We start from the raw sequence: 26430 nt of genomic DNA, 5'->3' as shown, positions 1-26430 counted from the left end.
TGTATTGCCAGCACTTCATTGAATATTGCGTCATCACAAGCTTTTGGTAAGGCCTGTTACTTAGTAATGGACTTCCTGCCGGCTTTGGTCCCGTTGTAATTTTTTCGTGCTGATTTTTGTATTATGCTACTGGACTGACTGCTATTTTGGCTTTAATCCCTGCGGGCTGTTAGTCCCTCAACTCTACTTCGATATTTTCGAGTCCACTTTTATTCCTTTAGACTTTTTGTATTTTGGCTCTTTCAGATTCGACCTCTTTCCTTTCAGCTTTTTGTCTTCATTTGTTTTGTTTGGCTTTTTTCCGGTCGACTTCTTGCTGTCCGACTTTTTCGGATACGGCTTTGATTCCTGTCGACTTACATCTATTTTCAATTTTTGTCGTTTCGATGTTTTTGATTCGACTCCTATCCCGATTGACTGTTACCCCCGTCGACTTTTTCCTCTCGACTTTTGCATTCGACCGGACACCCTGTGCCGCTGACAGTAATGCCAGCTCTATAACGCCTCTGCCATCGCCATGTGCGGCCTCTGACACCATCCATGCACCGCCAGCCACCTGGGCACGACCGGGCCGTGGCACATCGCCCGCGGTGCCGGCATCAGCTCCGTCGATGAACGCTTCGTCAAGGCTGGGAAGCGGCTGGGCTTCCCCGAGATCGAACATAACTCGCAGTCGGGACCCGGTCAGTGCGGGTTCGAATCTCGCCTCGGGGAAGTTTCGCTGGTGTGCGGTCCAACCGTATCGCTGCGGAGCCGATCGTAGTCGTGGTCTTGGACTGCCTCGATGACTCTGGGCAGGGGGCTGCCTCAATGTGTCTGGACAAGGGATTGCCTCGATGACGACAAGGGACTGTCTTGATGACTCTGGACAAAGGACTGCCTTGATGATTCTGGTGGACAAGGGACTACCTCGATGGTTCTGGACAAGGTGACTGCTTTGATGACTGAACAAGGGACTGCCTCGATAACTCGGAGTAGTGTCATGCTCCGAGTTGGCTAACCGAACCACATGGTCAGCACCCCCGACCGCACGCGCTGGTAAGCGCAACATGGACACGGGGAAGCGGAGAACATGGTGTTCTCCTCACTGCGTGATTGTGCTTCTCTCCGCGATCTGGGAGGGGTTGGCCGTTTTATAACGCCTCGTTCTCACTGCTGGTGTTTTGAAGGGTGTCGTGGGATAAGAGCCGACGCGACATTGTTGAGCACGGAGCACAGCTCCGGTGGTTGTAATGTTCATCGGCGGCGGACATAGTGGTGAAAGGGCGTGCTCGAGTTGGACGACGCTCAATTTTCAAACGACTTGATCGCATGCGGTTTAAATGCACGGGCGTACTGATCTAAAGTGCGATGTCATGAAACCGGTTTAACTCCATGATGTAAGAGATCCGCGCACTGCATGCTATGTAACAGTAACCGTGCATTATCTGTCATTCGTCGTCAGTGTCAAGGTCATGGTCATTTATGAGGATTAATGGGATCGTGACGACAACGAGCGTATCGTCTCAATCCCGGTGACAGTACAAGCAAAATAATACTGAGCAGCTGTCCAAATGATATTGAAATCTGTCTTCCCGATGCCACGCTTCGTGACCCCGTGACCTTGACCTGGCGCCAAAACTGACCCCTGCCTCCACTGCAGGCCTGTATTTCACGGACGCCAACCAGATGAACGGCCATCGACAGCCGCAGAGTGCGGCGTTCCTCCAGGACAGACCTAACCTGCACATCGTCACCAACGCCCTGGTCGACAAGGTGCGTGTAGAGACGCCCTGCGCCCAGGAACAGCGCCGGTGGAGAGTCGCTCTGGATGCACGGGGTGGCCATGTGGTGGAAGGGGGAAGGAAGGGGGGCATGTGATGGACGTAAGCGCATGAAGAGAAGTCACGGTGGCAGATCTGCTGGGCTTAACCGGAGCGCCACCGTGCACCAGGCATGCGGGCGGTGTAGCCGGCGTGAGGGGTGTGTTGATGTGCTGTGCTGACGGGTGTGGACGGCTGCCCGTGTCTCACTGGTGGCCCGGCGTGAGGGGTGTGTTGATGTGCTGTGCTGACGGGTGTGGGACGGCTGCCTGTGTCTCACTGGAGGGCCGGTGTGAGGGGTGCGTCTGATGTGCTGTGCTGACGGGTGTGGACGGCTGCCCGGTGTCTCACTGGAGGGCGGTGTGAAGGGTGCGTGATGTGCTGTGCTGACGGGTGTGGACGGCAGCTCGTGTCTTATCGGTGGACCGGGTATACGTGTTGGCCCGCTGTCCGGCCTGTGTAGATTACACCGCATACCCCGCAGGAGGGTGCGGCGGCCTCCAAGAAGGCCCGCTGTAGATGGTGGCAAAGCTGTGACGAGCGCACGCCGACCTTTGGTGCAAGTGGATGGAGGAGGGGGGACTACGCCATTATCGTCCGCCATACTGGGAGGGGGACTTATACCACTCTCGCACGAGATGATATGGATGTTTTTAGCATGTCGCACTGGCCAGAGCACCGGGTGCTCCCGAGTCTCGAGGACTCGAGGACTCGAGTGCCACGTGCTTGTTGAAAAGATTTGGTTGTGGCTGATAGCCGATAGCTGAGCAGAGGTGCAGATAAGGTTTGCATTTTCAGCCCGGCGCCCTGTCGTCACAATGCTGGGACTCCCTGGACGGGTGCGGTGCATGGGGCCGGGAACAAAAATGACGTAATGTGTCAGCTAGAGATGGAGATTGGATGCCAAACGTAAAACGCTCAACGCCACTGCCCATCGCGTTGTGAGAGGGACATGTTTTCGCTCTGGTGCGGTCTCAGTTTTAAAGGTGGGGTAGACACACGCTCATGAGTAAAAGCTCCGTTCAGTTTCGGCCCGGCAGCCGGGTACTCATCAGCTGGCACGTATGAAGGCGCCGCGCCCTGAGGACGCCATCTGCTATGAGCACCCTGGCCGATTGGTCATCCATCTGAGATATTTTGATGCTTGAACGGCTGACAGTAGGACTCCGCTTAACGCCGCGTTACAGGACTCTGCTTAACGCCGCGTTACAGGACTCCGCTTAACGCCGCGTTACAGGACTCCGCTTAATGCCGCGTTATGGGACTCAGCTTAACGCCGCGTTACAGGACTCCGCTTAACGCCGCGTTACAGGACTCCGCTTAACGCCGCGTTACAGGACTCCGCTTAACGCCGCGTTACAGGACTCCGCTTAACGCCGCGTTACAGGACTCCGCTTAACGCCGCGTTACAGGACTCTGCTTAACGCCGCGTTGCAGGACTCCGCTTAACGCCGCGTTATGGGACTTTGCTTAACGCCGCCATGCGTGTTTGTCGTGTATGACGGCTGCTTCACGTCGGGCGTCGTCTCTTGGCGGGCATTAATGTACAATTTGTAGACGGGCTCTGCTCTTCACAGTGCAGTGCCGATGTAACGACTACGTAACTTCCTCTGTCGCCGACAGGTGGTGCTGGAGCCGGGCCCGCTGCCCGTGTGTGCGGTGTCAGCACCTCTAACTCCCGCAGTCGCCGACAAGTGGTGCTGGATCCGGGCCCGCTGCCCGTGTGTACGGTGTCAGCACCTCTAACTCCCACGATCGCCGACAGGTGGTGCTGGAGCCGGGCCCGCTGCCCGTGTGTACGGTGTCAGCACCTCTAACTCCCACGGTCGCTGACAGGTGGTGCTGGAGCCGGGCCCGCTGCCCGTGTGTACGGTGTCAGCATCTCTAACTCCCACGGTCGCTGACAGGTGGTGCTGGAGCCGGGCCCGCTGCCCGTGTGTACGGTGTCAGCATCTCTAACTCCCACGGTCGCTGACAGGTGGTGCTGGAGCCGGGCCCGCTGCCCGTGTGTACGGTGTCAGCATCTCTTACTCCCACGGCCGCCGACAGGTGGTGTTGGAGCCGGGCCCGCTGCGCGCCGTCGGCGTGACGTTCTCCAAGTTTGGCGAGCAGCTGACGGTCCGCGCGCGCCGCGAGGTGGTGCTGTCGGCCGGCGCCATCAACACGCCGGCCGTCCTGCTCCGCTCCGGTGTCGGACCCGCCCACCACCTCCGCCAACTCGGGGTACCGTCGACGGCTCGGCCGCCAGCCCAGCGCTCGATGAGCGCGGGGCCGACGCGGTCCAACAGATGGGCCTTGGATGGGGAGGTGTGGGTTCGATTCCTGCCACAGGCAATGTTTAGTCATTCGGAGTCTGTCAGGGCTGGCGGTCCGTGACCGAGTAGCGCTTACTGGGACATAACGACGCACTCAGCTGCGGAAGATGTGTGCCATCGTCTGCCGTTCACCGTGGTAGAAAGGGTAGGCAACGGGGGAAATTAGACTCCCTACCTCTGGTTTTGCCCTCACTAACCACCGCACTATCGGTACCTCAGTGATCGACGTTAGCAGGCTATGAAGAATTATTGCGCGGACACTGAACTCATGGGGTGTATTTGTATGCGTTTATAGATTTCTGCATGATATTCGCATGGCTTGGGTTGTCAAGCTACGAAACCGCCGACAATTCGACAAGCCGCAGCCTGGATCCCTCAAAGGAACCGCATGCGACTTCGAGAGGTGTACAGCGACAAAATCGTGCCGTCCGCGGGACTCGAACCCGCACCTCCTCTCACCGCGAGCGCTAACCCTCCGCCATCACGGCAGATTACACCGGTGCTTGACCTGCCGGTGGGGGAGAACCTGGAAGGCCACATGGGCACCATGCTGCACTTCCTGAGCCGGGAACCGTCCAATCTTCTGCCGTCCACCATGCCGGCGTCCATCTACGAGTACATGGTCAACGGCACAGGTGCTGCGAGAGAGTCATGTCGGGCGGGCACGGCCGGTGGTGCGGCGAGGGGTATTATGAGCACGATATATTTGCTGTGGGACAACGGCACAGGTGCTGCGAGAGAGTCATGTCGGGCGGGCACGGCCGATGGTGCGGCGGCGCGGCACGGCCGGTTGTTGCCGGACAGGCCGGCCGTGATGATGAGCCAGCTGACTGTGGGCAGGTGCCGTGGTATCAAACATGTGATGATGAGCCGACCGTCGGCAGGTCCCCTGGTGTCCAACGTGTGATGATGAGCCGACCGTCGGCAGGTCTCCTGGTGTCCAACGTGTGATGATGAGCCGACCGTCGGCAGGTCTCCTGGTGTCCAATGTGTGATGATGAGCCGACCGTGGGCAGGTCTCCTGGTGTCCAACGTGTGATGATGAGCCGACCGTGGGCAGGTCTCCTGGTGTCCAACGTGTGATGATGAGCCGACCGTCGGCAGGTCCCCTGGTGTCCAACGGGTGATTATGAGCCGACCGTCGGCAGGTCTCCTGGTGTCCAACGTGTGATGATGAGCCGACCGTGGGCAGGTCCCCTGGTGTCCAACGTGTGATGATGATCCGACCGTGGGCAGGTCTCCCGGCGTCCAACGCGTGATGATGAGCCGACCGTGGGCAGGTCTCCTGGTGTCCAACGTGTGATGATGAGCCGACCGTCGGCAGGTGCCGTGGCGTCCAACGCGTGCAGCAGCGGCCTGTTCATGGCCACCTCGGTCTCGGAGTCTTCTGACTGGCCTGATATCCAGCTACTGATGTGCAACATGCATCTCTGGGCTCAGGGAACCGGCGGTGGCATCGACTTCAATATGCGACGCGAGGTCAGGAGGCCGGGACTGAGGTGTGCGGGAGGTCAGGAGGTCGGGACTGAGGTGTGCGGGAGGTCAGGAGGTCGGGGCTGAGGGGTGTGGGAGGTCAGGAGATCGGGGCTGAGGGGTGTGGGAGTTCAGGAGGCCGAGACTGGGGTGTGTGGGGGGTCAGGAGACGGGGACTGAGGTGTGTGGGAGGTCAGGAGGCCGGGGCTGAGGTGTGCGGAAGGTCAGTATACTAGGGCTCAGAACATTTCAGATAACTGTGGGTAATTTTTTATCGTTGCATGCACTATCAGATATTATAGGTACCAACTTCATTCATGATTGAACACCACGAGATAAATGCATCCATGCGTCGCTGCTAAAGTGATATTGACTTCATGTCCCTTATCATGGGCTGTTGTGTCGTCCTTACTTAAATTTTGTACACCTCATGTGACGTTCATGTTGGCCACACATCACCGCCCCCCCCCCCCCCCTCTCTTCTCCCCTTCCCGCCTCTCCCGGCGGAGACAGCAGCCCGTGCACGAGCCCCGGTGCGGCGCCACGGGCCGCTATCCGGCCGTCGCTGCCGCTGAGCCGCCTCCTCTTCCGGGCAGAGGTACCACTCCCACCAGCAGTCGCTGCCGCTGAGCCGCCTCCCCCTCCGGGCAGATGTACGACGCCCACCTGCCGGAGCTCAACGCCACCACGCACGCCATCTCGCTGTTCCCGTACCTGCTGCGGCCGCGCAGCCGTGGCTTCGTGCGGCTAGCGTCCTCAGATCCGGCGGTGGCGCCGATCATGCAGCCCAACTTCCTGCGCGACCGGCGGGACGTGGCCGCGCTCGTGGAAGGTACGCCCCACCGCGACCGGCAACGGTGGGGGGGGGGGGGGGGGGTACCGCGGAAGTGCGATAGTTCGGGGTGTGGTCGGACAAGGTGTGGCAAGTCGGAGCACGACGGTTGATGGATCGGTAAAGCGAGGTATCGCCGTGGGGTACGGCAGATCAAGATGTTCTTGCGAAAGGTACTGTTGGCGCTAAGAAACAGATAGTGGTAGCAGGCGTATGGCATCAGCTGTTCGCACTATGCCTGCACTCGTCTAACAACAGTCAGGCAAACAGCCGTGTTTAATGGACGCCAGCGTGGGCTGGTAAATATCCGTGTACTGAGCTGCCGGCGGAGGTGGCTCACACAGTATCTGGCTCACGCAGTGCCAGCGGCGGATCTGTGCTTCAACTGAGCTGGTTGTACGGTGGTGGTTAATGTTCGTTGACGCAACGCGAACGTTCGCGTTGGGGGGTTTTGCCACTTAGACGCTGCGGATTATCAAGACAGCTTCAGTAACGACACCAAAATTTTAGAATTTCACACTAACGCGTTGTACCCATTATTACAATCGCCGTTGTGCCCCTTATTACACTCGCCAGCGTAACAAAGCTGGTGACGAGCGTTTCGTGATGTTTTGGCCAGGCTCTAGTGTGTTATGGACTCGTGGGCAGGCACGGAATGCTATAAATTCAATTATTTTAATCCAAGGAAGCCGAATTATTTGGCTCATGCAAACCAGGCCAAACGCCGGTCCAACGAATGCACTACACATCGAACGGAACTAACTCCAGGAGCTCTTTCCCGTGGCCCCCGTCTGACCCGCCCCCTTCTCCGTCCCGAGGCCCTCTCTGACGCGGCCCTGTCCCGAGGCCCCCGTCCCGGGCCCTGCTCCATCCCGAGGCCTCCCTCTTACCCGGCCTCTGTTCTGTGCGGCAGGGTTGCGGATGGCGCTGCGCCTCGCCGACACGCCGCCGCTGAAGGACATCGTGACCCGCCGGATAGTGTTGCTACCGTGTCGTAACCTCACGGTGAGTCACGGCGGTGGTCTTCAAACCTGGACCAGTGGATGGCGCTGCTACCGTGTCGTAACCTCACGGTGAGTCACGGCGGTGGTCTTCAAACCTGGACCAGTCGATGGTGCTGGTACCGTGTCGTAACTTCACGGTGAGTCACGGCGGTGGTCTTCAAATCTGGACCGGCGGATGGTGCTGCTGCCGTGTCGTAACCTCACGGTGAGTCGCGGCGGTGGCCCTCAAACCTGGACTGGCTGATGTAGACCGTCTGGCTGGCGGTTCTCAAATGCTGAAGAAAAAATCTCAAGGCTTTACGAGATCAAGCAAACCTGGTTCTGCAGGCGTGGCAGGTCCTGTGCGTTCATTCTGGTGTGATGTTGACTGTTGTCCTGATTATCTGCGATGCTTTAGCGCTCCGTGCCACCGAGACGTCAGACAGTTGCGCGGATGGGAAGTTGCGTTGCGCAGTTCTTCCAATATCTCTCCTGAGTGCATTGATGGAATGTCTGACATGCGGCCGCCGGGTTCTCAGCGTCAGCAGTGTAACGGAGGCGCCGCGGCGACCGGCGTGTTACGTTACAGCGCCGACTGTCCTCACGTTACGCCACGTTCGTCGCGAAGGAATCCAAACACCATGACGCAGTGTTTGCCTGCGTCGCGCTGTCCTCGCGCGGGGTTCCGGTGATGGCGGGGACATGCGTGCACCCGAGACCCGCTCAGACGTGTCCGAATGGACTGACACCCCGCTGACACCCCTTTTTCGGTGCGCGTGCGGCAGGGTGACGCCCAGCTGGAGTGTCAGCTGCGTCATGTGACTCTCACCATCTACCATCCGGCCAGCACGTGTCGCATGGCGCCCCGGGACAAGGGCGGCGTGGTGGACCACCGGCTCAGGTACGGCCCAGTTTATTGCGGCTATTTGCGGTGTCATTCCAGAAAGTTTGTAGGGTTTCATAAACGGAGGTCGGAATGCGAGTAAAACAGCAGGCAGGCCAGTGTGCCCGTTTGACTTGGCCTTAACCTGCTACCAGTGTGCTCCGTTTGACCCAACCGTGTCATTGTGCCCATGTGACCTGACCTGACCATGACCTACCGCCGGTGTGCCCGTGTGACCTGACCTGACCATGACCTGTCGTCAGTGTGTCCGTGTGACCTGACCTGACCGTAACCTGTCCCCAGGGTGTACGGCGTGTCGGGCCTGCGCGTGATGGACGCCTCCGTCATGCCGTTCGTCACGTCCGGCAACACCAACGCGCCCGTCACCATGATCGCCGAGAAGGGCGCCGACATGGTTCTCCGGGGACTGTAGACTGGCGCCGACTCGGTCCTCCGGGGACTAGACTGGCGCCGACATGGTCCTCCGGGGACTAGACTGGCGCCGACATGGTCCTCCGGGGACTGTAGACTGGCGCCGACATGGTCCTCTCCGAGGACTGTAGACTGGCGCCGACATAGTCCTCTCCGAGGACTGTAGACTGGGGCCGACATGGTCTTCCGGAGTCTGTAGACTGGCGCCGACATGGTCCTCTCCGAGGACTGTAGACTGGCGCCGACTCGGTCCTCCGGGGACTAGACTGGCGCCGACATGGTCCTCCGGGGACTAGACTGGCGCCGACATGGTCCTCCGGGGACTAGACTGGCGCCGACATGGTCCTCCGGGGACTGTAGACTGGCGCCGACATGGTCCTCTCCGAGGACTGTAGACTGGCGCCGACATAGTCCTCTCCGAGGACTGTAGACTGGGGCCGACATGGTCTTCCGGAGTCTGTAGACTGGCGCCGACATGGTCCTCCGAGGACTGTAGAGGAGTCGGCGCCAACTTCAGATGACGTCGGAGGCCGATGAAGATGGAGCTTTGGTGGAGGCAGGAGGAGCTTTGGTGAAGGCAGCGTAGCCGTGTAATGCGACTCTCCGGCAAGGGCGTGGGGACTCATGCCTGTCGACTGTGGCACACGACTCACGTCAGATGAGAGGAGCTCGTGTGAGCCCAGCAGTCGGGCACAGCCGCGGGCCGACTGTGAGCGGCTGTCATGGTTAGGAAGGCAACAGGCAACGGAGGCTGCTTCCATTCAGGCATATGCGGTCAGGTCCCGGTACTCAGACACGAGTTACCTGGGTCTATGTGTGGTGTATATCTGTCGCAGGGTACGGACTGGGACCGTATTTCAACCATTGGGACCAAGGTTTGGCGTGGCCGAGCCAAGGTATTCAGGTGCACAAATGCCTAGTTATGGCCCTGACTGGGTTATTTACGCTGCGCGGCTGGCTGGAGAAAGCTGGTGCCGCGGGCCGGAACTGCTGGTGTTTTTCCCAAAGGGATATGAAATTCGTTATCAGAGGACGTGATTTGGGCCATTCTGGTGGGCCAGCACTGAGAGCTGCTGGTTCGGGCGGCGTCAGATGCAGCTCGGGCCGCATGATCACGCTGATGGCTGGGGCGAGGGCTTAGGCCGCTGTGTCGGGCGGCGTCAGATGCAGCCCGGGCTGCGTGATCACGCTGATGGCTGGGCGAGGGCTCAGGCCGCTGGTTCGGGCGGCGTCAGACGCAGCTCGGGCTGCATGATCACGCTGATGGCTTGGGTGAGGGCTTAGGCCGCTGTGTCGGGCGGCGTCAGACGCAGCTCGGGCCGCATGATCACGCTGATGGCTGGGGCGAGGGCTTAGGCCGCTGTGTCGGGCGGCGTCAAATGCAGCCCGGGCTGCGTGATCACGCTGATGGCTGGGGCGAGGGCGCAGCGTTGGTCGCTTTGAGCCAGACGACCCGGCCGCGTCGTCTGACGAGACCGGGGCGTGGCGGGTGCGGGCCGAACAGGCTGGACTCTACGGAGTCCACGGAGGCAGCGTCAACCCCTCACCGCACACCGTGGCGCTAGGTGGGCGCTGATGTCCCATTGTTTCCCTGATTTACTGTACATTGGCCAGCGACTACCGAATGTGACTCGTGGCTATCGTGACCATGATGGAATACTGTGACAGAAGTGCGTTGGAAATGCTGCTGGTTTGCTACTTAGCATCATTTCGATGCAGTGCCGCCCTCGTTGATTGACTGTATGCTTTATCCATCAGAGAAGTTCTAGTGCGAGTGTAGGGAGGCAGCTCAAGGCGTTGGTTTTCTATGCTTTATATTACGGCGTCGTATGGGTGTACCCCGTGTGCCGCAATCGTATGGGTGTACCCCGTGTGCCGCAATCGTATGGGTGTACCCCGTGTGCCGCAAACGTATGGGTGTACCCCGTGTGCCGCAATCGTATGGGTGTACCCCGTGTGTCGCAATCGCATGGAAAACAGCACATTCCGCGTAATAGTGGAATCGTAATTGGACGACGCAGGATATGAGCATAAATGCTACAGTGTTGCATACTGCAATGAAGGCGGGTGGAATGACACTCTGCCATACCATGTAGTGGTGGTGGTTAGATTGGGTTGTATGGGTCACCTGCAACAGGAAAGTGTGGTATTTTCACACTCAGTCATCAGCTCAGGGCAAGATTCGTGTTTCACATCTTAATGTGGGTGGGTCGCTTCGAGCTTAGCTGAGCTTACCAGCGCAGGGTACTAAAGCGATCGCCAGTGGGTCATGATAGGTGCCTTGATTGTCCGAGAATTGGAGCATACATCGTGACTGTACAGTCACGCAGCTGTATGGCACAGGGTATTAACACCATTTGTCATAGTGTGATGCACCTTGATGTGGCCGCATGCTATAAAAGTGAGACATATCATGTAGTTACGGTGCCTTTTATCCAGGTCTTCATGACTGCAGCGACTCGAATATTGCGATCATTTAGCAGTTGATGTACAGTGTCTGCGATGAGTGGCAATTCGCTTCAGCGGATGATTTTGGCGATGTGCGTATTGCCGCCTGAGATGGCTGCTGCGCCGCAGTGTTCAGCACGCAGCCTTAGTGCGCATCGCACGCGACATGAGATTGGAGAGCGGTTTCTTCCTGGTACTGACGGAAAAGGCTTGATACTATCGCTTATTACGGTGACGCTACTAAGCTAATTCGTCTTGCCTTTCAGTAGCGATGCCTCGTGATTGCCATCGGCTTCATGTGACTCATTTTCCCATGTGAGCTGATGGCTGTACTGCAGACAGCTGCGCTGTCTTCTCTGTCAGATTCCGTATCGTGTCTTTTCCCCGGGCCGCGTCAGAGACACTCTGAATGTGATTCACGTCGGTGCGGATCAATAGACAAATACACCGGGCTCAACTGGGGTTGTCTTGAGGTTGTTCAAGTGAGGTTTGTCTCCCGACGAAGCGCGCTCCCCGGGGCCGCAGCTGAAGAGCAGCAGCAGTGCACGGTCTCCGCCGCTCGGCGTGGGGCCCGGCGTCCGCCCGGCCCGTCTCGGTGATGTGTGGGGGCCGGGTCGGAGGGGGAGGGGCTTCATCGCGACGCCATCCGCCACGGCCCCGCCCCGCGGAGAAGATATATGATAGAGAAGATATACGATTCCGCCAATATATATATATAATATATATATATATTTCTATATTATATATATATCTATATATATCGCTCTCTCTCTCTCTCTCCGCTCTCTCTCTCCTCTCTCTATTCTCGCTCTCTTCTCTCTCTCTCTCTCTCTCTCTCTCTCTCTCTCTCTCTCTCTCCTATTCCTCCTCTGCCTCTCTCTCTCTACGTATACTCTCTCTCTCTCTCTCTCTCTCTCTCTGCTCATCTCCTCTCTTCTCTCTACTCTCTCTCTCCTCTATCCTCTCTCCGAGTATATGATGTATGGTGCCTTAAGCGCAGATATATGTATATATATATATATATATATATATATAATATATATATATCTATATCTATATCTATATCTATATATATATCTATCTATCTATCTATCTATCTATCTATCTATCTATCTATCTGCGTTTCTCTGTATGTGGGGGTGTGCGTGCGTCCCTGCGTGCATTCGGGCGTGCCTGTGGGTGTATCATTTAAATGATGTGCACATAATTCTGGGGTACAGCGATTGTTTGGGGCCCGTTCAAACGCAGCGCCCACTTAAAGCTATTTGTGGAGCTTGAGCTTCTTCATCAGTGGCTAGCTGTACCCGCACACGCGGCCTAAAGGAGGGATGCAGTCCGAGAGAGGGACCGAGCGCGTGCGCCAGCCCACTTTGAGCGCGGGGACTACACGGTCCCGCAGTCGGAGCGCAGGCACACGCTGGTCACCAGGCGGCAGCTAGTGGGCAGCCGCACTGCCAGCCCTGCAGCTGCCCTGCCACGTCGCCGGAGGGGGGACGACAATCATTTGAGGCCTGCAAATGTCAGACCGGCTGCCAGTGAAAGGAGCGCTGCTCGATTACGTCGATCGTGAGCCGCAAAGTTCACGATGTGAACCGCAGGCGGGGTCAGACCGGGCCCCGTTCTTCACTGCACACGTGCAAGTTCATTCTCTAAAGCCAGTGAGCCTACTGGATCTGTAGCGTAGCCTAGATAGTAGCGTAGATCTGTAGCGTAGCCTACTGGATCTGTTCTCTCTGCGCGTCATTCATGTGCCCCATTGTAGCGCAGCTGCGCTCTGAAGAACGAGGCTCTGCTGCCACCGGCGCAGGACAAGTGGGAGACTGGTTGACGGGGGGGGGGGGGGGGGGGCAATGGCACCTACCCGGCTTCATCGAGGCTTCATAAGGGAGACAAACAGCAATGTGGTCTCAGCTGGAAGACATTGAAGACTAACGTCCAAATGACAAATTCTCCTTGAGATACCTTGATGTACAGCCAGCAATTTGCATGTCCTCATCCATTGCTAGGTTCCATCGCCTAATAATTCCACATTAGCAGCGCGTCAGGCCTGATGATGCGTGGCGCGAGCTGACACATCCGGTTAGCGCCGTCCGCCAGAGGCGCCGTCGGCCTCCGCCGCGTTTGACGCGACCGTCAGTCAGCGAGGGCGCGCCCTGTCGGGGCAAATGTCAGCGCACTCCGCGGAGAGCACGGAAGGTCGGCGGCGGGTGACCCGCCGGACCTGGCTGAGGGGCGGGCGGCGCCGGGGCCGGCCGGTGGGTGGCAAGCGGGGGACGGCGGGTGTCAGCGACGCCGGAGACGTGCGACAGGCCGGGCGGAGAGCGGACGCTATCGACGGCGCTCGGGGACGGCGGGAGCGGCGCGGTCGGAGTGCAAGGCAGAAGTCAGGAGTAGACGGTGAGAAGGTGGCACGAGAATAACGCGGCAACGCTCGCAAAACTGTTGTGACGCGGCTGGAACAGTAGGGTTCGCTGCCAGCGTAGGCTTTGCTGTTGTCCGCAGGCTCTTACCTCACTGTTGCGTTCAGGCTGTTAGCTCGCTGGTGCCCTCAGGCTGTTACTTCACTGGCGCCCTGAGGCCTCGTTGCCGGCGGCCTCCCCCAATGTCGCCTTTTCAAAACTTTCTCCGTCCACTTCAGCGCTATTGGACGTCGCTAGGATATTGAAATATGTTATGCTGTCGTCCCCCTTCCCCTTCAAGCGCGTTACAGTAGCGTTGAAGGCTACGCAGACACGCTGCCCATGACAAGCGAGCGTAGCCTGTAAATTACCAAATGGGCCAGACTGCTTACGCGGCTTAAACTTCTGCCAAACTTCTGCTGGCAGGTCTGCTAAGCAGTGCTTTGAAATCTGCCTTGTACCGAGATGTGTAACGCGGCAATTACGAATTGTGCCGTGTGGTCGCGGGAGCTGCTTCCAGTCGTTCAAGCACGTCATTCAGTGCCGAGAAATGTCACAGTCCTCACTGAGTAACCTCCGTTCCACAGGGCCCCCTGCCACCGGCAGAGCTTCACACCATGGTTCTGGGACGTCCTTTCCTCGTCGCTGGCCTGGTTCTGACGGTGCGTACTAGAGCCGCATGTCTCAGTAGAGCAGCCACTCTCACGAGACGGTGTCTCTTCGAGGGGAGGGAATTTTATAAGTTTGTTTCGATGGCTGCAAGCGTTTCGTGCGGGCAGGCCAGCTCAGTGACGGAGATCCCTCGGTAAGGCAGGGAATCCTCTCAATGAATTTCTATTTTGGGACTTCATGCCAGTCACTGGACATTGTTTTGGCAAGGCTACCCCTCCTCCCAGCCATGAGTAAAAGCGGACACTCATGCGAGGAAGGCATTCAGCTACGTCAAGGCTTACTGCAGGCATCACGTGCGTGCAGGCATTAATCACACATTAACAGCGGGAGGTCTGGTCAACGGAGGCCGTATCAGCGGTATGCTGGACAATGAATGAACTTGTGAACAGCTCGGAGCCATATCCTTGGATGTATCAGACTCAGTCGAAAGCAACTCAGTTCTTGAATTTTCCCCTCCCCAAACCGGGTGGGAAGAGGCACCCACCCTCCTCTCTCCCCCTCCAGTCACAATTCGCTCATTTCGCGGAAAATGACACAAAGTGGTTTCAACATTGCGCGTGTATTGCCGATGGCTTACACGGAGCCGACTACAGCAGTAGCGTGGGGGCTTGAAACACAAAGCACCGAGCATCCGAGGGCGGCCCGCCCGCCTCCTCGCATGGGCAGCAAGCAGGCAGCCACAGCCTCAGGACGCCGGCCAGCTGTCATTCCGGCTCGGTCGGCGCGGCGTAGCCCGCGGCCACAGCCCTGCGCTGCCAGTAGCTGCACATAACACACGGGCTGGCGTCGAGGCGTCACGCGTTAATCGGGAACCCTGTCTCTTAGGTAAGCGCATCCCAAAACATGGGCTTGCATCAACTCAGACCGTCCTCAACAGTCTGTCATGTCTCCCCAGGGCGCCGTAACACGGACCGTGTTACGGTTCGGCATCTCGCGCCTTCCGAACACGGACCGTGAAGAAAAACACCAGCAGTGCTAGACCAACGCACATATAGTGACATGAAAAACCACGCTCAAATCGGAAGATATGGAGACATCGCTGGTGTAATATACTGCGGGCAAGCATGAGATCATATATGCCTTAACGTGTTCTTAAATGTTATACGAAGCGTCAGCGCCCAAACCGCATCGCGACACCTCGTCCAACCGCGTTTTCCACGTAAACATACCCTTGTGTGCAGCTTTTCAAACGCGACTGCTGACCCTGCAATGATGTCGGACCGTGCATCTCCAAAACGGCGCTTCACCGCAAAAACAAAACCCCTTACCCGTCAGGGAGCTGTACATACACACAGACTTCAATATCAATATGAGATCAGAATCCAACCGAGACATCGAGCACACAAAACGCACCAAAAAATACACCAGGCACAGACATTTACAAACAGTGCCTCATACACATAATACGTTGTTTGGGAAGGTCGCTAGGTTATCTCACGCGGATAATTCAGACCTATCGACTTCTTCGTTTAACAAGTGCACGACCTGTCAACAACTCAGAAATGGACGGAATCGTTATCTCGTTCACAACTTGCCCCCGCCGTATCACATCGGACAAGCCTGCATCACGAACATGGAAAAACACACAAAACCTCTCCGGCGCGAAGAACCTCAAGACTAGACAGCACGTGACTAGACAATGATGGGAATATCGACTAGAAGCATTGCCCATCTCCGACTAGAGTAAAACGCCGCACAACGCAGCATTAGACGCAACAGACCACCTCACAAGCGCGGGCGATGGGGAAGGGTACTGCGGGGGGGGGGAGGCGGGCCCTCAGCGATGTGGACCCTGCGGCCCTCCTGCCCTCACCCTAGTCCCGCGTTCTCTGCGGGTGCGGTGTGGACACCGCGGGACACCGCTCCCAACGTGCCAGGCCAGCCAGCGGGCCGCCGCTTAGTTTGCCACTGGACCGCTAAATGAGCGTGTAGTCAACGCTGCATAGTTACAGACGGCGCCCAGATGGAACCAATGTAAGTGACATCGCAGCGGCCAGCTCGGCATACGCCATGCACGGCGGAACTCTGACTGAGTTTGCATGCATGCTGGGCCTCTGAGACGTGGCTGAGATTCAACCTACACTGCACCCCACAAGCCCACAACGCCACCCTCGTCGATAATGGGGTACGGCCGTGTCTCCCAAAGACCAGCTGCGCATCCAGCGCACCGCGCAGTCCCGCGCCGCCGCCGCTGCGCCGCTCCCGCCGCGCCGCTCAGTGTTTGCCGCAGACCCAGGAGCGGGGCGGCTCCTGGGTGCGCTCGGCCGTCACCCAGCGGCACTGGCAACAGTAGGCGCGCGCGCCCGGCCGCGCCTCCAGCGCCGCGCGCAGCTGCTCGCCGTGAGGGTGCCGGTTGCGGAAGAACAGGTAATCGGCGCGCGCGCCCCACGCGGCCCCCTCGAAGGCCAGCACGCGCCAGTCGCAGGCTGTGCAGCGCAGGGCGCCGCAGCCGGCGGCCGGCGCCAAGCTGCAGTTGCGGCCCAGTGCGACAGGCGGCGCCACCAGGAGGGCGCGCTGGCAGCGCCGGCTCGGCGCGGCGGCGGCCGCAGGCGGTGGCGGAGGAGGCGGCGGTCCCTGGGAGACGGGCACGTCTCGAAGCAGGGCGTCTGCCTCTGCCAGCAGCGTGTCCAGCTCGTCCATCGCCGTGGTGAAGAGACAGCTGGAATGTCCTAGGTGTCTGGGGTGAAAGCACCTGTGTGAGGGAAAGAGTGTGGCAATGCCATGTGGGGCAATGCACAGCTTCAGCATGCCTTAACTATGGCTTCACCCCCGCAAGAACTGTATGGGTATGGCGAATGACTTTTGATCATGAACCTTGAAATACGATTTGCACCCCAGGTTCCAACATTCTGCTGAACCTGGTCAACTATTTCCAGACACACCATTTCTTACCTTTGCTGTGCAAGAGTCCCTGGCTCTCCACTGTAACCTGAAAATTAGGCAAGCTTAAACCACAGCCATAATGTGCTATCCAACAGCTTGCATAAGACAAGCTATTTGATACACACAACAGCCAAGCATACAGCCTCATCAAATGCCTTAAAGCTTTAACATAACCTAAGACATACCACATTACACTTACTGACATAGGGGCCATTGTTCATGATCAGTGAATGATGGGGTGCTCACAATAAAACAATCAACTCAAAAACAGAAAAAAACATACTGTTATCATGTGAAAACAGAATGGATCAGGTAAAAGGATACTAATGACCACAAGATGTCTTGGCTTTGAACCACAAATGCATACCTTGATAAGAACAAGCCCACCAAAGCATATTCCAAACATCAGTTTCCAGAAGAGGGGAAAACTTTGATTCTAAGACATCCTTCCCAATCCAAAACAACAGGAGAACAATGAAAACACAATCACTTTACAATGTTTTTTTTCCTGAAGCGCATGCTTGTCCATTCACTGGTAATTTGTCTGACAGCCATTCACTGAAGTCTGGAATTTTTTTAAACAATTTATGACCTATAACATGCCTCAGCAAATTCACACTAGAAATAGACCAGCACTATGCTTTTAATTTGTATAACAACCAGTTATAAACAACATGGATAATGCAGATATCACTACAATGAATATCTTTTAATTACTTTAAAACTCTTGGGCTATATGCTTAAGTATTACAGACCAATGGAACAATATTCGCTCCATTTACAATGCATTTGAAGATATTGTTGCTATATCCTACATGCCAGGGTCAAAGTTCAGACATTGCTGATAATGCCACTATGGTTGAGGGTACCACCAAGTGTGTCTGTTATGCATTAAGAAAAGCATACATTTATTCTCTCATATACCAGTTCACAAAGCTCTATTTTTTCATTTCCTTTTATGCTATTTTCTAAAAAATAGGTTTAAACAGATCCCACAGGGATGTACAGCCTAGTTGAAGTAACCACACAAGGTGCTTTAAGTCATCTAACCAGTGCAATGCAATGCAGCTGATGACATTTGCACTGCCCCATGCTAGAAGCCATAAAATGGAAAGGTATACATAAGCACAATAGCCGCATAGTGTAAAACATTGTGTTTATCAGTTAATGAACTCCTTGTTGGAAGAACAAAATTAGGACCAACAAGGTCAGCTTTGAGTTGCCTTGCAATCATAACATCCAGAGAATAAAACATGTTGGTCTTTCAAGCCGAAGAAAATGATCAAGTGGTAGCATTTTTCAACATGCATTTATTGAATTTTTAGCACATTTTGGCAACAACAAATGCAACTCAGGCCAGGCCAAATTGCTCTGAATTTTCAAGCTACTTCTGCATGAAAAATGCTTTTGGAATATTTTTGGCCTGAAATCACTTTAGCAGCATACTTCCTTCATACACATAATGACCTTTGTGCATTGAAATTCACTGAGTTCACTGAATTTTGAGCTCAATGATTTGTGTACATATGCTTAAAGTGTTATCACATTTACACTACCCTGACACACTCATCATTACATACATCTTTATGTAAACTGGACTTAACCCCTCTAATGCAAGCACCATTAACAAAAAGATGTAGCCTAGGTGAACGTGCGTACCTCACTTTGTGAGAACACACTGTACATGATACACCTTCTTCCAAAGAACCTAAAAAGTTGGCAAAAGAACACATTACATACGACCCAACGTTGTCGGATCGTAGAGGAATGCCAACACCTTACCAGAGTTAAATAGGCTGCAGCAGTTCCCACCTGTCACTTGTGCTGCCTCTTGCGCTTGTTTTGAACTCTGTCTACAGCGCTCTTTTCCGCCAATGGCAAGGCCAACAAACTACTAATACTATCTCTAGCAGCCCTGGTACCATCCTTTGTTTTTGTGCAAATGTTTGTCCCTGAATGCTCTATGGGAAACAGCTGATTCTGAGCGCCTACTATAAGCGCTGCCAGATACTCGAATGGATAGAGAGAAATTGATAGATTGTAAAAAACAATATCCTATTTATCCTTACCCCGAGCGGTTTTACAGGTATACGTGAGATCAGCGCTAAGAAGGGCTTCTGTTTTGCTCTTCACACGCAGTTGAAGCTGGGCTGTTCGCTGTTATGCATCGGTCATTTTGCATAACGGCCCTCTGATCAGGGCGGTGCAGAGTATCCTGTTGAGCCCCATACGCTGCAGCCCCAGTCTTCTGCTATCTTTCTCGATATACTGGAACATTAACGTTGATTTGATTGAAGGTACTTTTGGGCCAAGAGTTCCAGGTGGCTGCCATGGCCTCCTATACCAAGAGGCGAATGTATCTACTACCCGTAGCTCTCCGCGGCAAAGGAGCCATGCCGGGTGAGGGAGGATGGGTGTGGCAAGAGTTCTGAGCCAATCTGAACTGGGAAGAACTGATGAGATCATGCAACTCGATGTGTGCGCTCACCTGTAACGTGTATCTGACGACGTTCTTTGAATATGCCGCAGGTGCTTCTGCATTCGACAACCGCACAAACTGCACGACAAAGTAAGAACCGAGCACGTTGAGTGGCATAAGTCCACTAACTGAGGCGTTGTCAGGGACTCATAAACCAGAGGCTCAAATTCTACATCACTGTTATCAGGATTTTCCAGAAGGGTATTTCCATGTGCAAGCTGTGATACTATTTGTGTCCATCCTCCCATGTTGTGTCTGCCAAGAGCCAAACACGCGTTTGCGTTGTAAGCGTCATCGACCGGACCCAACAATAAAGGGAAGGTGGTGTCGATGACGAATGACAGACTGACTTTTTCCAGGGGTGCACAACTCGCTGAGGATGTACAAACCTCTTCTGCATGATCCGGAGGTGAGATGTCACGCACGCACCTCCCGTCACGCGCTGAGAAGGGGTGAGAGGGAGAGGCATCCATACCTCTGAGACGTTTCTCTCCATGCGCCCATACAACGTAGAAGTCGATATGTTCCATTCCGGGGAAGTTGGAGGATGCGCCCCCGTCTCTCTTCCGGTGACAGGGCCCTCCGGGGTGACAGATGCGACCCCCTGCCGTTTCCAAACTAAGAAAGACGTCGCTTAGCGGGAAACACCAGTGAGTTACTGCTAACGAGATTTCGCGGTTGGAAATGAGTTTGTTGTCGCCAGTTCGATGATTGGCCCCGTTTTGCCAGGTAAAAGCCAAAATCTTCCCGAAGATGGAATTTTTCAGCTTTACATGTTGCTGTGTACGAGACCATACCTCGTAGCGATTCGAAACCTGAACAGGTGTATTCCTTGTTGAATTAATAATACGATGGTGTGGTTTTATATGATTTGTGCGTATATATACATAAACGCAAGTATATATATATATATATATATATATATATATATATGTATATATATATATGTATATATATATATATATATATATATATATGTTTCATGGTTACTTTAACGCAAAACATCGGCCGCGTGAAATCATCGGGTGCTGCCCGCCACCCACGCCGGTCGGAGATCACCGTACACTGTTCCCAAAGCTGTTTCTGCTCCAAAATGAGAAGACCTAAGAACACGTGCTTGGTGCTAAAACATGCGCAATGGACGCCCCATAGGCTACTGAAAATTTGGGTGCGATTGGGGGCCATGCTGAAGGGGTATCCTCCGAAAACCTTAAAGGGTCACACCGCCCCCACCTCCAACCGACCCCTATTTAAAAAAAGGTGTCTCAGCGTCACCTTTAAGCGTATCCTTGTACCCCTACATTTGTCATCACAAATCCTGAACATCACATTTCAGCCGCTTGCGAAAATTGTTTTAGTATGATTCAGCTGTCCAAGCTTCGCGTCCGACGGGCCTGTCGCGCCGAGGATCCACCCTTGGCATATTTGGTCAGGGCGCTTCGTGTCGATTTGTATAACAACTGGGTTTGACTGTATCGAGTGCGGGGACAGAGTTGCAATTCATTGGGGGGATGGGGGGCGGAAGCGGGAGGAAGAAGTGGACCAGATCCGGGAAGAAACCCGTTGTTGGTGGTTTTGCGGTAGGTTTCGCTGTTCGATTTCCAGTCCCCCCCGCGGTTGATTTTGTGAAGCCACACCTCTGATGTAACAATTTCCTAAACACAGACTATGCCGGGATCCGAGGACTTTGAAATATATTTAGACTGTATTGGGTTCAAGGCTCAATGACAACCTCATAGTACACTGGCAGCAAATCAAACATCTACTCATCAAGCAGCAGGGAAGCTTGTCGGGTTGGGTAGACGAAGAACTGCAGCTGTGAGCACTGAATGGAGCTGTCACATCTGCCCAAACAGCCGCTGTGTTTTCCTTCGTCGGTGGGGTGACAGTCCTCTGAGCTTTTGTGACGAGCTCTTGGACGGACGGACGGACGGACGGACGGACGGACGGACGGACGAACAGACGGCACTAGGCGGACGGACGGACGGACGGCGAATAGACGAACAGACAGCACTAGGCGGACGGACGGACGGACGGACGGACGGACGGCGAATAGACGAACAGACAGCACTGGACGGCGGACGGACGGACGGACGGACGGACGGACGAATAGACGAACAGACAGCACTAAACGGCGGACGGACGGACGGACGGACGGACGGCGAATAGACGAACAGACAGCACTAGGCGGACGGACGGACGGACGGCGAATAGACGAACAGACAGCACTAGGCGGACGGACGGACGGACGGACGGACGGACGGCGAATAGACGAACAGACAGCACTGGACGGCGGACGGACGGACGGACGGACGGACGGACGAATAGACGAACAGACAGCACTAAACGGCGGACGGACGGACGGACGGACGGACGGACGAATAGACGAACAGACAGCACTAGGCGGACGGACGGACGGACGGACGGCGAATAGACGAACAGACAGCACTGGACGGCGGACGGACGGACGGACGGACGGACGGACGAATAGACGAACAGACAGCACTAGGCGGACGGACGGACGGACGGACGGCGAATAGACGAACAGACAGCACTAGGCGGACGGACGGACGGACGGACGGACGGACGGCGAATAGACGAACAGACAGCACTGGACGGCGGACGGACGGACGGACGGACGGACGGACGAATAGACGAACAGACAGCACTAAACGGCGGACGGACGGACGGACGGACGGACGGCGAATAGACGAACAGACAGCACTAGGCGGACGGACGGACGGACGGCGAATAGACGAACAGACAGCACTAGGCGGACGGACGGACGGACGGACGGACGGACGGCGAATAGACGAACAGACAGCACTGGACGGCGGACGGACGGACGGACGGACGGACGGACGAATAGACGAACAGACAGCACTAAACGGCGGACGGACGGACGGACACGGACGGACGAATAGACGAACAGACAGCACTAGGCGGACGGACGGACGGACGGACGGCGAATAGACGAACAGACAGCACTGGACGGCGGACGGACGGACGGACGGACGGACGGACGAATAGACGAACAGACAGCACTAGGCGGACGGACGGACGGACGGACGGCGAATAGACGAACAGACAGCACTAGGCGGACGGACGGACGGACGGACGGACGGACGGCGAATAGACGAACAGGCAGCACTGGACGGCGGACGGATGGACGGACGGACGGACGGACGAATAGACGAACAGACAGCACTAAACGGCGGACGGACGGACGGACGGACGGACGGACGAATAGACGAACAGACAGCACTAGGCGGACGGACGGACGGACGGACGGCGAATAGACGAACAGACAGCACTGGACGGCGGACGGACGGACGGACGGACGGACGGACGAATAGACGAACAGACAGCACTAGGCGGACGGACGGACGGACGGACGGCGAATAGACGAACAGACAGCACTGGACGGCGGACGGACGGACGGACGGGCGAATAGACGAACAGACAGCACTAGACGGACGGACGGACGGACGGACGGACGGACGGACGGACGAACGGCACTAGACGGGCGAACGGACAGGATAGCACGGAGGAGGTGGAGCCTATGCATTATAGCCGGGTGGTTGTACGTGGTGGTTCCGTTCGGTGCAGTAAGCACACTCTGTGCCGCTGGCTCGTTTTTCGATTCACGTCTGCTGGCATTTCCATGCACATCTGCTGGCATTTCAATGCTCACCCATCTTTCCAGACCGTCTTACTGCTGCTCCGACTTATACGGCATCTGAATAGGATCATGCCTAGGGTAAGTGAAGCGTAGAAATGGAAAAGAAATGGAAAAGACCATGCCTGTCGGAAGGAAGCCAAAAAAACTGATATGAACAACGCAGGTAAATATTTTGTGAGCTTTGGAAACACTTCGTCGCAACTTTCAGGCTTTTTTTGCATTGACATTCGCCGATCTTACACGTTGTGACTTTTAAACAACATCTGTAACAGCCTGTACGTAATGTCTTGGACGTGTTGTTCGTGCTGGAAAAATAACATTATTTGCCCTGGGACCGCACCTAGGTACGGCCAGTCTCCAGCTCGCACGGCGTCATTGGCCCCAATTCCGCGCCGCACCCTGGAGTCGGTGATGGCACCGGATCAAGGCCCGGCCCCAGCTCCGGCCCCAGCCCGAGGCCCGGCCCCAGCTCCGGCCCCGGCCCGAGTCCCGGCCCCAGCTCCGGCCCCGGCCCGAGTCCCGGCCTCAGCTCCGGCCCCGGCCCGAGGCCCGGCCCGAGGCCCGGCCCCAGCTCCGGCCCCGGCCCGGGGCCCGGACCCAGCTCCGGTCCCGACCCGAGGCCCGACCCGAGGCCCGGCCCGAGGCCCGGCCCCAGCTCCGGCCCCGGCCCGAGGCCCGGCCCCAGCTCCGGCCCGGGTCCGGTCACTGTCGTCATCCGAAGGGTAAGCTAATTAGAATCTGCCTTTGTTCTCAAAGCAGACGTGTGTGCTTGTGTGCGTGCTCAGCTCAGCTCATCTCAGCTCAGCTTAGCTCAAAGGTGTTGGTGCGGAGCGCATCACTCGTTGTTACGAGCATCGACATGGTCTTGAATTATGGTCCACCGAGACCTGATTACCGTACTTTGTAGGCAAGGTTACAGGAAGTGAAGTCGTAGAAAATGGGCATTTTGTCCCACACCCAGGGAATAATATTTTCTTGGGCGGGGCGAGATGCTGCCTGTGTTGTGTCACATCATTCGGTGGCTTATATTCTATGCAAACAGCTATTTTTGCGCAACGGACCACATCAGTGTGCACCTTCAAGCATCACTATGCACACTCTGAGTTCCTTGGCATCTGGAGCATAGCCAGATAAAACTGCGCGCATTGGCGACCTTGGTATCTAGATGATGGGATTATCCCTCATGTTATCATCCCTCATCGCCGGTGTTAAATGGGTCACCGGGTCTGAGCCAGATTCTAGCTAAATCTGTCTGTAAGTTACTGTAAGGCCCGTCCCTCTATCTGACCTGAAAAGCAGGCCACACACAAGCACCAGCTCACATTTTCTGTCGGATCTTCATTTCCGAGCGAGAAGTACATAGATCAAAATGGTCCTACTGGCCTGGGCACCAATGCACGCAATTTGGCACCATAGCCAGAAGGCACATGATAAACGTGGCCTCATTCTTAACCATAGTCAAACAAATCGTAGCAAAGCCTGTTAAATATTGCGAAAACCATGGCAGAGTGGATTAACTCGAGGGAATGTTACCATGCGATGTCCCCTTCCCCCTGCCCCCCTCCCGAACAACACGCCTCTCAAGTAACGCTGTTCGAGCTATCATGGCCTCGGCGCGACAGTGCCTTAAGGGCCGAGTGCATCTCTCCACAGAGCCTCACCACCACCGACCTGCAGAACTTCAACAACAGACCGTCCAGGAGCGCGCAGCAGCGCGGCACGCAGGCTGTGCGCTCTCTGCCCACGTTCAACTGAGGGGCGCCAGGCCGGACGCGGCCAGCTCGCCACGGCCAGTCGCAGCCAGAAGAGCGCCCCAGCCCCCGGGCCGGGACCGGACTTGGGACCGGACCTGGGACCGGACTCGGGACTGGACCCGGGACCGATCCCGGGACCGGACCTGGGACAGGACCCGGGACCGGACCCGGGACCGGACCCGGGACCGGACCTGGGACCGGACCTGGGACCGGGTCCGGGACCGGAACCGGAACCGGACCCGGGACCGAACCCGGGACCGGAGCCTGTCGGTCAAGGGGCGCCCCAAGATCGCCGAAGTCTCCGGGTGTGCCGGCGCGTTTCTAGTCCCAGGAATGAAAGTAATTCCACATGATCATGAGGCTCTTGACAGACGCATGCTGTAGGTCCAGATCAATTTCGAGTTTCTTTCCAGCGGTGTTGGCTGGCTGGCGCTTAGCGCGGTGATGCTTTCAGGCTCCCACTGTACCAGCGAGGCAGCCGAGCGCGAGCAAATGCCATCTGTCTGTAACCCTGTACGCCTGCTCACGTCACCGCCTCAACCTTTACACCGTACCAAGCTTTCTGACCGCTCAGGCCGGCGCGGCATCGACACACAAATTTCATCAAATGCAGAGTGTCAAAACCGAAGCGATGCGAGAAATGCGTATGCTGTTGCGACTTGGCACAGCAATCGACCGAACGAACTGCCTGTTCTCGAACCTGTGTAGAAATAACCATGATCGCATCTGACGTAATAAACCCGATTCCTCAACGGTTTTGAATATGATGAAAGGGAACAACTCAATATATACATATATATATATATATATATATATATATATATATATATATATATATATATATATAGGAACTGAAGAAACAAGTTCCATGGCTATTGGGACAGCCTGACCATAAGCGGGGCTAAATAAAGTCCTATGAAGGGGCCGATGCGATGGCCAGATGTCCCAACAATCAAGCTCTTCGATGTTACTTGGCGGCTTCTACGCATTTGGGGGGTTATGGAAATATCATACTGAAGACACGGAAAATCGCCGAACCACCGGCGCTGTCCAACAGCCGCATCTCCAAATCCGCAAACTCCAGCACATCAGGCCCTGCAGCACGAGGTTCGTCTGCAAGACAATGTTGCAGGTAACAAATGCATGCTGAATGTATGCATGGGTGTATGCACAAATGAATGCATCGTAGCGTGGTATGCTTTCGTTACATCATTCGCTACTGATACTTTGTTGTTTCCCTGGTATTGCTGCATGCTGTTGAAAGTGATGACGATCGATGTTTTGGGGGGCCAACCGAAATCTGTGGTCATGTTGATGCAGTAGAATTCCAGTAGAAAATGTGGGAACGAGCAAATGTTTCAAAAACTTACTTCCGTTCCATCTCGGTATTTGC

At 55.8% G+C, this 26430-nt stretch overlaps 2 long non-coding RNA genes and 1 pseudogene across 2 annotated transcripts; 2 read left to right on the top strand and 1 right to left on the bottom strand.

Annotated features, from left to right (window-relative positions):
* The window catches only part of LOC119093249 (glucose dehydrogenase [FAD, quinone]-like), a 16387-nt pseudogene extending 7458 nt beyond the window's left edge, over nt 1-8929 (top strand).
* Nucleotides 8930-13441: 4512 nt separating this feature from the next.
* LOC119090990 (uncharacterized) lies at nt 13442-23812 on the top strand. The gene is made up of 6 exons (XR_005093344.1): nt 13442-13565; nt 14155-14229; nt 19652-19691; nt 19961-20010; nt 23308-23361; nt 23628-23812. It is a non-coding gene; the product is annotated as an uncharacterized LOC119090990 (long non-coding RNA).
* On the bottom strand, nt 16792-19166 carry LOC119090999 (uncharacterized). Its single transcript, XR_005093345.1, has 3 exons — nt 18905-19166; nt 17132-17168; nt 16792-16931 (listed from the first exon to the last, which is right to left on the bottom strand). It is a non-coding gene; the product is annotated as an uncharacterized LOC119090999 (long non-coding RNA).
* Nucleotides 23813-26430: the final 2618 nt, after the last annotated feature.

Source organism: Pollicipes pollicipes, unplaced genomic scaffold (assembly GCF_011947565.3).
Source record: "Pollicipes pollicipes isolate AB1234 unplaced genomic scaffold, Ppol_2.1 Scaffold_1600;HRSCAF=1878_pilon_pilon_pilon, whole genome shotgun sequence".
NCBI lineage: Eukaryota > Metazoa > Arthropoda > Thecostraca > Pollicipedomorpha > Pollicipedidae > Pollicipes > Pollicipes pollicipes.
Note: the sequence above shows the minus strand (reverse complement) of the source record. Positions and strands in the feature narration are given on the sequence as shown.